Below are 14980 nucleotides of genomic sequence, written 5' to 3' on the forward strand. Positions count from 1 at the left end.
TTTGAAGTAGTTGAAGTAGTAGAAGTAATAGTAGCAGTAGCATTGCAGTAGCAGCACCAGCACCACCAGCATTTGCAGTAGAAGTAGTTGTTGTTGTAGTAGTAGCTGCAGCAGTAATAATAGCACTACTAGAGTAGTAGTCAAAATTCAGTCATTGGTGCGTGATTGTTGCGAGTATGGTCGTTTGGGTTCACGCTATTTTACACCCACGTGTTAGTGTTCAAGTGACATTAAGATGTTTATTCGGCTTAAATTCCTTTCAATAAACACATGTTTTCTTCTGGTTGTAAGCTCAGTATGGAAGCCCATAATTTTGTTATTTTTTAATTTTTTATATGCTATTATCTATAATATAGACCAGAAGTTTAACTTCGTTTGCCGTAGAACTATACCATCTTTACTAGGGTCGACTTCGATCGCTCACTTTAGTCTGGAAACGGAAGTTGTAATACGCATGTTTGGAAGGGTAAGTGATGGAATGCGGTTTAGTTTGGATGGGTTATTTAAGAATACAGTATACTAACTATTTTGAGTATACTCTCTCAAAACAAGAACATCATACAGTACCAAATTACATGGGACTACAAGAAAATATCGACGATTTTCGTGCACACTATCGAGTAACAAAACATTTATTCGATATATTGCTTGAAATGACAGTGCTGTTTAGTTAAGCTTGGAACTTCATGAACATTTCCTGAATAATTTTACTTCAAGTTCAACTAATGTTCCTGCGCCTGCTATCAAATAAATCATGTTTTACTGAGAGATTTCTGAGTGTTTTTAAAAAAAAATCATGTAAGAAGACTTAATTAATCATTTAATAAATACTTGAGGCTCGCTCTGTAAAAAGAGATTTTAATGCATGTACGTAGTGTTGTCCCAGATTAGGCTGTTGAGTGCGCACAGGCTTATCAGGTGCAATCCTTTCTGCAATAACTGGATTTTCGCTCATAGAAAAATACGTCAAAAGCGGAAAGTGTCTCCCTGATTAGTGTAGACTGAACATGCAATCTGGTAAAACAATTAAGGCGCATGCATTAATTAGATTATAGCCGTCTAAATGCTCTTTAATTTTGATTCATGACACAGTTACATGTAATAATTTATGATTCGTCCATTTTTAATGATGCATATTTTATTGTACTGGGTTAAACGATACTTTTATTTTAATAATGTGTCCACTCAACATTCTTGCAGTTATGTTTTGCTGTGTTATATAATTATATAATAATAAATAAAATTTTTACAACTAGCTTCTCTTTTCTTCATGTGATTTATTTATATATTTTAAACCAGAAGAACAACAAAATCCATAACATAATGAACGCAAAACATGATACCCTATATTTACGGAACAAAACTATGTTTAACAAAATTCAGAATCAAGGTTCCCAATTTTCAAAATTTTTCCAGATCAAATTATTTACAAGTTCCATCAATTGTTTATCTATGTAAGGCTATTACAATAAATGGTTGTTAATAGACTGATAAACAATTGAAAAAGTTACATAATCTACAGATTATAGAGCATTGTGCTTTGATTTCATTGTTCATGGAATAAGAACCAATATCATAATTATGATGCGCAGCTCGCACTCAACATTGCCATTGGCAGATAATACCTAAAAGAGATAATAATTCCAGTTCATGTTATTGACTCTTGATGAAAAATCTGGAAAATGCATAGCATACAATGTTTATGCAGTTATTTGCTACTGCTGCTACTGCTGCTGCTGCTACTACTACTACTACTACTACTACTACTACTACTACTACTACTACTAATACTACTGCTACTACTACTACTACTACTACTGCTGCTGCTACTACTGCTACTACTGCTACTACTACTACTACTGCAGCTACTCCTGCTACTGCTGTTACTGCTGCTTCTGCTGGTACTGATGCGACTGCTGCTACTGCTGCTACTGCTGCTACTACTGCTACTGCTGCTGCTCCTGCTACTACTGCTACTACTGCTACTACTGCTTCTGCTGTTACTGCTGCTTCTGCATCTACTGCAGCTACTACTAATACTACTACAGCTACTAATACTGCTACTGATGCTGCTACTGCCGCTACTGCTGATACTGCTACTGCTACTACTACTACTACTTCTACAACTACTACAACTACTAGAACTGCTACTGCTGCTGCTACTGCCGCTACTGCTGATTCTGCTACTGCTACTGCTGCTACTGCTGCTACTGCAGCTACTTCTACTACTACTACTACAACTACTAGAACTGCTACTTCTGCTGCTACTGCCGCTACTGCTGATACTGCTACTGCTGCTTCTACTACTACTTCTTCAACTACTACAACTACTAGAACTGCTACTGCTGCTGCTACTGCCGCTACTGCTGATACTGCTACTTCTGCTACTACTACTACTTCAACTACTACTACAACTACTAGAACTGCTACTGCTGCTGCTACTGCTGATACTGCTACTGCTGCTACTACTACTTCTTCTACAACTTCTAATACTGCTACTGCTGCTGCTACTGCCGCTACTGCTGATACTGCTACTGCTACTGCTGCTACTGGTGCTACTGATGCTGCTATTACTGCTTCTACTGCAGCTACTACTACTACTACTAAAACAACTACTAATAACGTTACTACTGCTACTCCTGCTATTGCTGCTACTGCTGCTACTGCTGTTACTGCTGCTACTGCTGCTACTGCTGCTACTGCTGCTGCTGCTGCTACTTCTTCTATTACAACAACTACAAATACTGCTACTGTTGGTAGTGCTGCAACTGCTACTACACTGCTACTGCTACTATTACTACACCTGATCCTGCTACTACTCCCACTACCACCAGTCCAACTTCCACTACCACTACTACCAGTCTCACTTCCACTACCGCTTCTACTACTACTACTACTACTACTACTACTACTACTACTACTACTACTACTACTACTACTACTACTACTACTACTACTACTACTACTACTACTACTACTACTACTACTACTACTACTACTACTACTACTACTACTACTGCTACTACTACTACTACTACTCAGCCCGCTCATACATCATCGGACTAGCGGAGGTCAGCCCGCTCCGACATCATCGGACTAGCGGTGGTCAGCCCGCTCCGACATTATCGGACTAGCGGAGATCAGCCTGATCGAGCATCATCGGAAAAGCGGAGGTTGGCCCGCTCGGACATCATCGGACAAGCGCAAGTCAGCCAGCTCGGACATCATCGGACTAGCGGAATTGGGCCCGCTCGGAAATCATTGGACTAGCGGAATTCAGCCCGCTCCGGCATCATCGGACTAGCGGAGGTCAGCCCGATCGTACATCATCGGACTAGCGGAGGTCATCCCGCTCGGACATCATCTAACGCGCGGAAGTCAGTCCGCTAAGACATCAGCGGATGAGCAGAGGTCAGCCGGCTCCGACTTCATCGGACTGGCGGAAGTAAGCCCGTTCGGACATCATCGGATTAGCAGAGGTCAGCCCGCTCGAACATCATCGAGCTAGCGGAAGTCAGTCCGATGGGACATCATAGGACTAGCGGAATCAGTTCGATCGGACATCATCGGACTATCGGAGGTCAGCCCGCTCAGACATCAACGGACTAGCGGAAGTCAGCCCGCTCGGACATCAGCGGACTAGCGGAGGTCTGCCCGCTCGGACCTCATCGGACTAGCGGAAGTCAGTCCGCTCGGATATCATGGTACTAGCGGAGGTAAACCCGCTCGGACATCATCGGACTAGCGGAGGTAAGCTCGCTCGGACAACATCGGACTAGCGGAATTCAGCCCGCTCCGGCATCATCGGACTAGCGGAAGTCAGCCCGATCCTTCATCATCGGAATAGCGGAGGGACTAGCGGAGGTCAGCCCGCTCGACCATCATCTAACTTGCGGGAATCAGCCCGCTAAGACATCAGCGGATAAGCAAAGGACAGCCCACCCCGACATCATCGGACTGGCGGATGTCAGCCCGATCGTACATCATCGGACAAGCGGAGGTCAGCCCGCTCGGACATCATCGGACTAGCGGAGGTCAACCCGCTAAGACATTAGCGGATTAGCGGAGGTCAGCCCGCTCCGACATCATCGGACAAGCGGAGACCAGCCCGCTCAGACATCATCGGACTAGCGGAGGTCAGCCCGCTCTTACATCACCGGACTAGCGGAGGTCAGCCCGCTCCGACATCATTGGAAAAGCGGAGGTTGGCCCGCTCGGACATCATCGGACTAGCGGAAGTCAGCCAGCTTGGACATCATCGGACTAGCGGAGGTCTGCCCGCTCGGACATCATCGGACTTGCGGAAGTGTGCCCGCTCAGACATCATCGGACTAGCGGAGGTCAGCCCGCGCGGACATCATCGGACTAGCGGAGGTCAGCCCGCTCGGACAACATCGGACTAGCGGAATTCAGCCCGCTTCGGCATCATCGGACTAGAGGAAGTCAGCCCGATCGTACATCATCGGACTAGCGGAGGTCACCCGCTCGGACATCATCGGACTAGCGGAAGTTAGTTCGACCAGACATCATCGGACTAGCGGAGGTCAGCCCGCTCAGACATCAGCGGACTAGTGGAGGTCAGCCCGCTTCGACATCATCGGACTAGCGGAGATCAGCCCGCTTGGACATCATCGGACTAGCGGAGGTCAGCCCGCTCCGACATCATCGGACTAGCGGAGATCAGCCCGCTCGGACATCATCGGACTAGCGGAGGTCAGCCCGCTCCGACATCATCGGACTAGCGGAGATCAGCCTGATCGGACATCATCGGAATAGCGTTAGTGGCCCGCTCGGACATCATCGGACTAGCGAAAGTCAGCCAGCTCGGACATCATCGGACTAGCGGAGGTCAGCCCGTTCCGACATCATCGGACTAGCGGAGGTCAGCCCGCTCGGACATCATCGGACTAGCGGAGGTAAGCTTGATCAGTTTGAGTCATAATAGTTATTGATATTTTGTGTCGTGATTATATATGACAAATCAAATAGATAGTTAATCGATCAAACAAATATTACATTTTTTCTATTAATATAAAAAGGGTTCCATACATACGTATAAGTACCGCATTTATACAAGTTTTGGCCATTGACTGACTTAAATGAACTTTATGGACTTTACGGATTGTAATGGGCTTTTTAAGGATATTTTATATGAATTTCATGTAGTTCAATTACTTATCTACAATACTACAGTATTACAATACACAAACGGACATTTACTGAGATAAATGGAGTGAATTCAATAAAACCTGACATCTTTGATATCAGTAATAAACTGTAAGTTATGGTTGAAAATACAATTTTCACCGATTGCTAGTATTGAGTCTTACTATGTTAATAGTTATGACATTTTTTTTAAATTGTTGTTCGCTGACCTGTTCACTTCATGGAAGTTTATGTAAAATTTAGACATGAAAATGAACGATTAATAACGAATGTGTCACCATTTGATTTCAAATACATTTTATCTAACTGTTTAAAAATATACCAAGCCATCAATGTGATAATTCGTTTTAAAAAATATATGAAGCAAACTAAACAAGAATTATGCAATGAAATCATTACTTCGCACAGCATGTTAGCACTATATTTTATTTTGTGTATTATATACCATCCATTACTAGACTACATGTATATCTATATCAATTTCACATATTTAAAAATAATCAACGCATGAGGACACTTTTCCATGACATAATAAACAAGAATCGCCTACCGATGGATCGAAACCGCGAGGACCGAAAAGAAAAGCCATACAAACTTTGAGTCAAGCGATTCTTTATATGATGTGTTTAGTTACAATTGTAAGCGAAGGATTCAAATCTTTTATGGTAGAATATTAATTGTGCCTTCACATCCTACTACTTACTGCTAATGAATGAACATGATCAAACGCCCATAATGTATTTATTTAAATAGTTATGCATACAACAAAAACATATAATACTAATAAAATAAACGTATATTAGATCACCGACAAATGCATTTTTCGGTTACTTTTGAAAGTAAAAAAACCCTGTTAAGGTATGGTACTTCAAGGTACTTAGAAACTCACTTATATATAATACTTAATTACATAGATAACTGATCGTTACAGGATCCTTACAGGTTTCAACTAAAATGTCCATAAATATCACTTGGCTATGGTTTCGTACGCCCATTTTCGTATTAGATTTAAACACGATTCCAATTAACAAAACGTTGCTAGTTAGACATTTAATATACATACAGTGTACGTATATTTTGAAAGTCGCGTAAGCCTTGTTGTAAGGTAAGTCTTGCAACATATAATTGTATAGCTTCAGTGTTTTACTAGTATGATCAATGCTAGGCATAGTTGACTTGCAATGAAAATCCATGTAAGCGGATTGGTTAATGCCAGCAGCAGGAGCACTATATGTGGCACTATTTATAGGCGCAAAGTGTAAATATGTTTTCATTCAGAGTAATTATTGCTTGTCTAAAGAGACAGAATAAGGGTGATATTACATGTAACTGAACGATATGAAATACAAGTGAGATAACTAAAGACATGCAACTTTATTGATACTGTAATAACGCAGGTATTGAACACGTTCAAAAGTACAATACAAATAAGCTATTCAATGTGCTGAAGTAAATGGACAGCAAACTTAACCGAAAAGTTAATTCAAAATGAATTTGTCATTCCAAAACACGACTGGATTAGACGATAATGAAATTTCCCAATGGATCTATTCAGCCAGATTAATGCGTTTAATTTGGCTTCCATTCATCGTTGTTATCGGACTTGTAGGAAATACGTTGTCGATGTTTGTGTTTTTCAGTCGCAGCATGAAGCGGTCCTCGTGCTCGGTATTTCTCGCCGCATTAGCCGCAGCGGACAACATGTTTATCATAGGAGTCCTTTTGACTTATTTTAATGAAAATGTCTATGCTATCTTGACAAAAGACATTGCATGCCAGTTGCTCATTTTCATTACGTACGTGGGCAGCTTTCTAAGCGTCAGCTTTATAGTCGGATTCACGTGCGAACGGTACATAGCAATGCAATTTCCACTGAAATGCAAGCTCGTGTGCAGCGTAGGCCGGGAAAAGGTCGTGGTTCTGATTCTAACAATTTTTGCTTGTGCCATCTACAGTTTCAGTTTTTGGACAACGGTGGCCAGTCCGTTTGGTGACATGATGCAATGCACGTTCAAGTTTGAATACTTCAGATTCCTAAAGATTGTAACATGGTTAGATACGTGCATCACAATGATTATACCGTTTCTGCTTATAACTTGCATAAATGCGTTGGTTATTCGACGTTTTTGGAAAAGAAAAATAAAGACAGCTACGCGTCCACAGTTGCGACGTTTAGATCAATCTGCAGAGCTGAATCCTTCTCTTCTGGACGCGAGTCATCGGAGGAATAGAGATGGTCAAAGTGTGTGCATGAGCAGAACACAAGTATCTTCTTTTGCAGTACGAGTCCAGTGGCGCGTCACGCGGAATTTGCTTTTCGTGTCGCTTACATTTCTGGGCCTAAATCTTCCTTCATACTTGATTCGCTTATACAGTTTAGTTGTCTCCGAGGTATCGCAGGAAAACATTGTGTCAGCAAAGTTGTATTTCTTTAAGGAACTTACCCAGATGTTGTATTGTTCCACGTTCGCTTGTAATGTTTTCATATACACTCTCTCCGGAAGGAACTTCAGAAAATCGCTGCTGCGAATGATTCGGTGCAATTCAGAGAAGCATTACGAACGGAAGAGGATGCTCAAAAGATTGTTGAGCGTTCAACGTCAACAACATCATCACTGGGACACTGAAATTTGAATTGAGGGAAATGTCGACATGTGTGCATAGAAAATGTAGATATATCTCATGAGTGCGTTAACGTTTTATATGTTGAACATCGGATGCATGTTTATTCGTGGAAAATCATAACGAACACTGTGTATGCATGTCAATACCCAGGACTAATAAGAGATGGACCAAACGTTTGACAAGGGCAGTTTGTCAATCCGAATTTATGTATTTCAATTTTGTTTTCTGTTTGTGTTTCATTGAAACCAGACGTATATATTATTATATTACAACCGTTTATAGTAAATAAACGGTGCAAAGTTAAAAGTTATATGATTAGTGCATACTTTGTTCTCGAAGATGAATAATTGCGCGAATTGTATCCATTTATTGAATCCATTATATCTTGTGATCATTTATGATGTTATGTTTGTTTGATAAATATTTAAGCAACGTATGTTTACGTCGTTTTGGTGCACACATTTAGACTGCAATTATGAGACAAAAATATTTTTCCGTAGAGTTCATATACGTCTTGCTGCTATTTTCAAGACTGTAGTACATTAATAAAGACAACTATGTGTGTAATGTTCTTAAACTGTTTGTGTCAATCTTATTTATAGATCGAATAAAGACGAGTCAAAATAATTAGTAAGTGGAGTATACATCATTTGTAACTTCTTTGCTTATAAAAAACAATCTTAATGATAAATTTTCTGTACAGCCCAGAAAGACTTAGTTAATATGTCGGAATATATCACTTGTCAATCTAAAATAATTTATTCGAAATTAGATAAACACGTAAAGCGTCAATCATTAAAATAGATACTAAACGTAATAAATATTTAGCATTCGCAATTATTATTGTTAGAATAAATACATGTTATAGTTGGTGCATATTTTTAATATTTTTAATATTGAAGCATATTTATATAGTACGCATCTTCTTTTTGGTTGTAAAGCGCCTCTTAACGCTCATTTCGCATGTTTAAAATAACATTTGCTGATCGTGGTCGGTTTTATTGGTCGGTTCATTGGTCTAGTAGTCAACTACTAGTCATAGAATTCAGGGTCTGAGGGTTCATTGATCTAGTAGTCAACTACAAGTCATATAATTCAGGGGTCGAGGGTTCATTGGTCTAGTAGTCAACTACAAGTCATAGAATTCAGGGGTCGAGGGTTCATTGGTCTAGTAGTCAACTACAAGTCATAGAATTCAGGGGTCGCAGGTTCATTTGTCTTGAAGTCAACTACTTGTCATAGAATTCAGGGATCGAAGGTTCATTGTTCTAGTAGTCAACTACAAGTCATAGAATTCAGGGTTTGAGGGTTCATTGGTCTAGTAGTCAACTACTAGTCATAGAATTCTGGGGTCGAAGGTTCATTGGTCTAGTAGTCAACTAATAGTCATAGAATTCAGGGTTTGAGGGTTCATTGATCTTGTAGTCAACTACAAGTCATAGAATTCAGGGGTCGAGAGTTCATTGGTCTAGTAGTCAACTACTAGTCATAGAATTCAGGGGTCGAGGGTTCACTGGACAAGTAGTCAACTACAAGTCATAGAATTCAGGGGTCGAAGGTTCTTGTGTCTAGAAGTCAACTACTAGTCATAGAATTCAGGGGTCGAAGGTTCATTAGTCTAGAAGTCAGCTACTGGTCATAGAATTCAGGGATCGAAGGTTCATTGGTCTAGTAGTCAACTACTACTAATATAATTCAGGAATCGAAGGTTCATTGATCTAGTAGTCAACTACTAGTCATAGAATGCAGGGGTCGAAGATTCATTGGTCTAGTAGTCAACTACTAGTCATAGAATTCAGGGTCGAAGTTTCATTGGTCTAGTAGTCAACGACTAGTCATATAATTCAGGGGTCGAACGTTGATTGATCTAGTAGTCAACTACTAGTCTTAGAATTCAGGGGTAGAAGGTTCATTGGTCTAAAAGTGAACAACAAGTCATATAATTTAGGGGTCGAAGGTTCATTGGTCTAGTAGTCAACTACTAGTCTTAGAATTCAGGGGTCGAAGGTTCATTGGTCTAGTAGTCAACTACAAGTCATAGAATTCAGGGTTCGAAGGTTCATTGGTCTAGTAGTCAACTACAAGTCATAGAATTCAGGGGTCGAAGGTTCATTGGTCTAGTAGTCAACTACTTGTCATAGAATTTTGGGGTCGAAGGTTCATTGGTCTAGTAGTCAACTTCTAGTCATAGAATTAAGGGGTCGAAGGTTCATTGGTCTAGTAGTCAATTATTAATCATAAAATTCAGGGGTCGAAGGTCCATTGGTCTAGTAGCCAACTACTAGTCATAGAATCCAGGGGTCGAAGGTTCGATCCCGCGCTCAGACCTTACTCACGTGCTCGTCTTTTTCAAGTCACATAAATCGAGATGCAGTGCCCTATGTGCTTTTCATCTGGAACTACAAGACATGTGGTCTCGTCTTTATCACCTTAGCATCTTAGTAAGCTCACCCAATACCCATTATACAAGGATATAAGACATAAAGATACAATACGTATACAGTCGAAACTGACCTTACGGCAACCTGAATTTACCGGTCACCTGCAGACAACGGTCAGTCTGGAATCCCCCCGACGAAAAACACTCTATATTACACTTGAATTTAACGGCCACCTGACCATAACGGCCAACGGCCACTATATTCCACTCCGAAATTCATGTTTGACCTGAAATCAACGGTCACGCGTCAGTCGTCTCGATTCGCGAAAATTAAAAACACAGCACATCATTTGTCCGTCTATTTTGCGTTTAAAGCGTCTGAAAGCGGTAATTGTCTATGATATTATAAAAGCGGCCCGCTGCGAGTAAACAAATTATAAGGTGTTGAGAAGGTTTCTTTACCGGGGATAATTGTGGGGGTATCTTCAAAAGAAAATATATCAGAGTTTATGACTTGTTGAAAGTAATTATCGCTAAATTAAATGACCGCTATTTCTTTGAATTAGAACGGTACAGTAACATCGTATTATCGGTTTATGACACCGAATCCGCTTTTTAGACTTTTACGGACGTGACGTCAACGGAACGTGACAAGCTTTATTTACTGAATGAATGAGATGCACGAGTAAACAATTATACCAGCGTTGATAAAGTCATTGTTTAATTTAACAATATGAAATTAAATCTATTTAAAAGATATTATTCTCTATTATTCAATGTACACGCGTAAGTTAATGTTGTTATTATGCTTTGTTAATGCAATGAGCATTTGTTTTACACTGTATGCAAACGACTGGCAGTGGTAACGACGTAGTAATACTACCAACTTACCAACCTTTTTAAAATTGTGATCCGAATTCAACGGTCACCTGTGGACAACGGTCCCTTTGATCATTTCCCTTGACTGACCGCTGAATTCAGGTTTGACTGTAATACTAAAATAACTTCAAAGTACTGCGTGGGACCGGAGTCAAAGTCCTGACTCGAATACCGATAAACGTTTTTAAAACTTTTTTTCTGAATTTGTTAAACAAACATACGTCCTACAGTTTTGTTTGTAAATACATTTGATGACATTATTCAAACATGTGAACTGGATTACATGTATGATCAAAAAGTTGAGCTAATTACATATAATACATTTTTTCAAACCTTGAACGTGCAATGTTTAAGTTTATGCAGATTAAAGTCAATTCCAAATTCACCGATATTTTCCAATTGTCATTCCCTTTAGCATATTTGACACGTGCTTGCATGTTAAAAGAATCGGTGCAAAAAGAAAGGCACCGGCCTTCTGGTCGTGATAACAGAAACTTACGGAAAACCGTTAGGGCCACCGTGGTTACACATTAAAATCCAGAGGCCGACAATGCGAAAGTGCGATAGTACGATGGCGACAATGCGATAGTTCGTTGACGAACATGCGATAGTACGATAGCGACTATGCGATAGTACGATGGCGAATATCTTACAACGCGATAGTACGATGGCGACAATGCGATAGTCATATCGTACTGTCGACATCGTATCATCACATTGTCGCCATCGTATTATCGCATTGTTGCCATCGTATAGTCGCACTGTCGTCATCGTATTATAGCACTATCGCATTGTCGCCATCGTACTATCGCACTATCGACATTGTATTGTCGCACTGTCGTCATCGCATTATTGCACTATCTCATTGTCGCCATCGTACTATCGCACTGTCGCCATCGTATTTTCGCACTGTCGCCATCAAACTATCGCATTGTCGCCATCGTACTATCGCCTTGTCGCAATCGTACTATCGCATTGTCGCCATTGTACTATTGCGTTATTGCCATCGTACTATCGCATTGTCGCCATCGTACTATCGCACTATCGAATTGTAACCCTCTGGATTTTAATGTGTAACCACGATGGCTCTAACGGTTTTCCGTAGAAAATATATCACAGTTAGGGTAAAGTCGACGTACCCATAGAAGGTTGTCAACAACTTATCCGTTAAACAGATGAAATTTTGTAAATTCATTTACAAGTACGCATATTTTTATTCAAATACATAAATATATATATATATAGTTCAAAACGTGCACATGTTCTCAAGCACCTTAATACAATTATTACACACATATATATATATATATGCATTAACTCAGTCTAGTCAAGAGTTACCCTATACATACATAAAACATTTGTGCTCACATTTTCATTTTCACATTTTCGGATACGAGAGCTCGTGACCAGATAATGAAAATATGAAGTTAAACTTCCTTCATATTACATAATACACATGTACGCATGTCGCAGGCGATACAAATAGAAATACAAATATAAGATGCATAACCATTCGCATTCACACGCATAACGTATCACATTATACAAATATTTTGTCCATCTAAATTAAGGCATTGTTTACATTTTTTTAGGTAGAATAATCACAACAGTTTTAGTTTTTGCATATAAATAAATATTTTCTATCTATAAATATCTTTATAATGCCCGAACTTATAACAAATAGCAATACAATATGCCACCGTAACTGCGGTTTGAATGTCGATAGTTGTACTTCTTAAAAGTTGTCTCGAACGCCCCAGCCACAACTAGCTCGACGACCCGCTCAGCCGCTTGGCTCAGTTTCCGGAAAGTCCGTCGTCTATCACTACCAGTAAACCCGACTGCTTACATCAGTCGGCACACAGATTGCGCACAAAAACCTCTAGCACCCGGTTTAACGAAGTTGATTATATGTTGTCGCGGGGAACTACTGCGTTCCTTTTTCCTTTCTTATTCAAGCCAGTCAACCACCTCTATGAGGACGTTGTCGTGACAACATCTGTATCTTCCCTGTGACAGGGCTGTTGGGCAACAAGAAATTACGTTTAGGATTTGCATTTTGAATCTGGTATGAGTCGCAAACGACATTTGCGGATGGTGGTAGGAGGTCATTGACTGACTTAAGGAGATAGGAATGTCTGATGGAGTCATACTTCCATATGTTGCCCATGTGAATTTCACGTATAGTTTATTCCGTGTTGTCAATGCTCCTTGTGTTCCCGTTTCTACCGCTCTAGTTTGTCTCTTGTTTTGTTTTGCCCTCTTGACTTCTGCCTGGATCATGGCGCACCTCTACGTCTTGTCTGCTCAGCACCACAACAGTTTTTTTGTAGTTTTACATAAACAAACCATTAATGCCATTACATGTAACCGACACTACTCAAAGTTTAACTTTAAGTTCAATAGACGCGTGCATATACACAGAATTGAAATAGTCAACACCTTGACCAAATAGCTGCTCACAAGTTGAGAAGGTCAACTAACGTTCAATTTAGAGTACTGCAAGTGACCAGTAAACACAGTGGCGATAACACGCTGTGCACTTGACAGGGACACAGGATGGCGATAAATGCTATTGATATGTTGCTATTAATGAGTGTTTAGGTAGCCATATCTGACAACTAGGAGTGTCCCCGTATATCGACCTATGACAAGTACAGATATGCCGTCTTATTTTAATGTGTGCACAGGTTACGTTTTCACAGATCACACATCAAACATTATCAGATGCATATAAATGCTCTCTCGACCCTGGGAAACAATGAATTTACCGCCCTAACCGACATGTAAAGGTGTGCTAGAATACTGAAAAGTCTTACCAGTCCGCCCACCGTATGTTTGATTATCGGACTAGACTGTGTTATTTACCTTACAGTTACCATATATATCCTGTTGATAAGAATCTTTTTTGGACCTTCAAAATGCGTATGCGATTATTTCATCGTATTTCCCATCATTATATTGTAAAGCCTCTAGTATTTTGCTTTATATATTATTGCTCCTCAGTTACAACATGGCGGCAAGATGCTCTCTCTCTCTCCCCCTCTCTCTCTCTCTTTCTGTCTCTCTCATTCTGTCTCCCTGTCTCTCTCTGGCTCTTTCCCCGTATCTGTCTGTCTGTCTCTGTCTCTCTCTCTGTGTGTTTCTCTCTCTATGTGTGTGTCTCTCTCTGTGTGTGTCTCTCTTCCCCCCCCCTCTCTCTCTCTATCTCTTTCTCTCTCTCACTCTCTCTCTCTCTCTTTCTTTCCCTCTGTCTCTCTCTCTATCTCCCTCTCTCTCTGTCTCTCTCTATTTCTTTGTCTCCGTCCTGCGTTTGATGTTAACATAGAATCTTTTCCAAGTAATGTAAAGATAAACATTGGCAAAAACCTTTGTAATTTTTATTTTCATTTCTTTTTTTGAAAATCGCTTGCTGTTTTTGAAGTCTAAAAACAAATAAAACACAATTAACGTTGCTATCTTTATAACGAATGTGTTGTCCATAATTACGAAAACAAATGTTGTTTAGAGTGAAAACGCTCATGGATATGTACACTTTAATAAAACATCGTTAAACGTATTTTAAACGTCGACTAAGACTTGATATTAAAACTGTAGTCTATGACTGACTCAAACTGAATATTGTCGTGATGAACATATTTGATAATTAACATTTACATACGTTAATTTGCATTTTGGATTTGCAAATTAATTATGTGTAGCTTGCTAGAATTGAGACATTAATATAGCATTCGTATACTTTTTTGCCATCTATATCGTAGCATATCATTTACATATATCGTGAGCAAGTCGTTTCGAGTTGGTTGTATGATATATCCTAACGGGCCCTAACATCGTCCCGCTTTGAATTAGGTCAATTATTATCTCGTATAAATAAAGACAATTTGTACAAAAGTACATTTACCTGGGTGAAAATCTCTTCTTAACATA

The sequence above is a fragment of the Dreissena polymorpha genome, chromosome 1 (genome assembly GCF_020536995.1).
Source record: "Dreissena polymorpha isolate Duluth1 chromosome 1, UMN_Dpol_1.0, whole genome shotgun sequence".
Lineage (NCBI taxonomy): Eukaryota > Metazoa > Mollusca > Bivalvia > Myida > Dreissenidae > Dreissena > Dreissena polymorpha.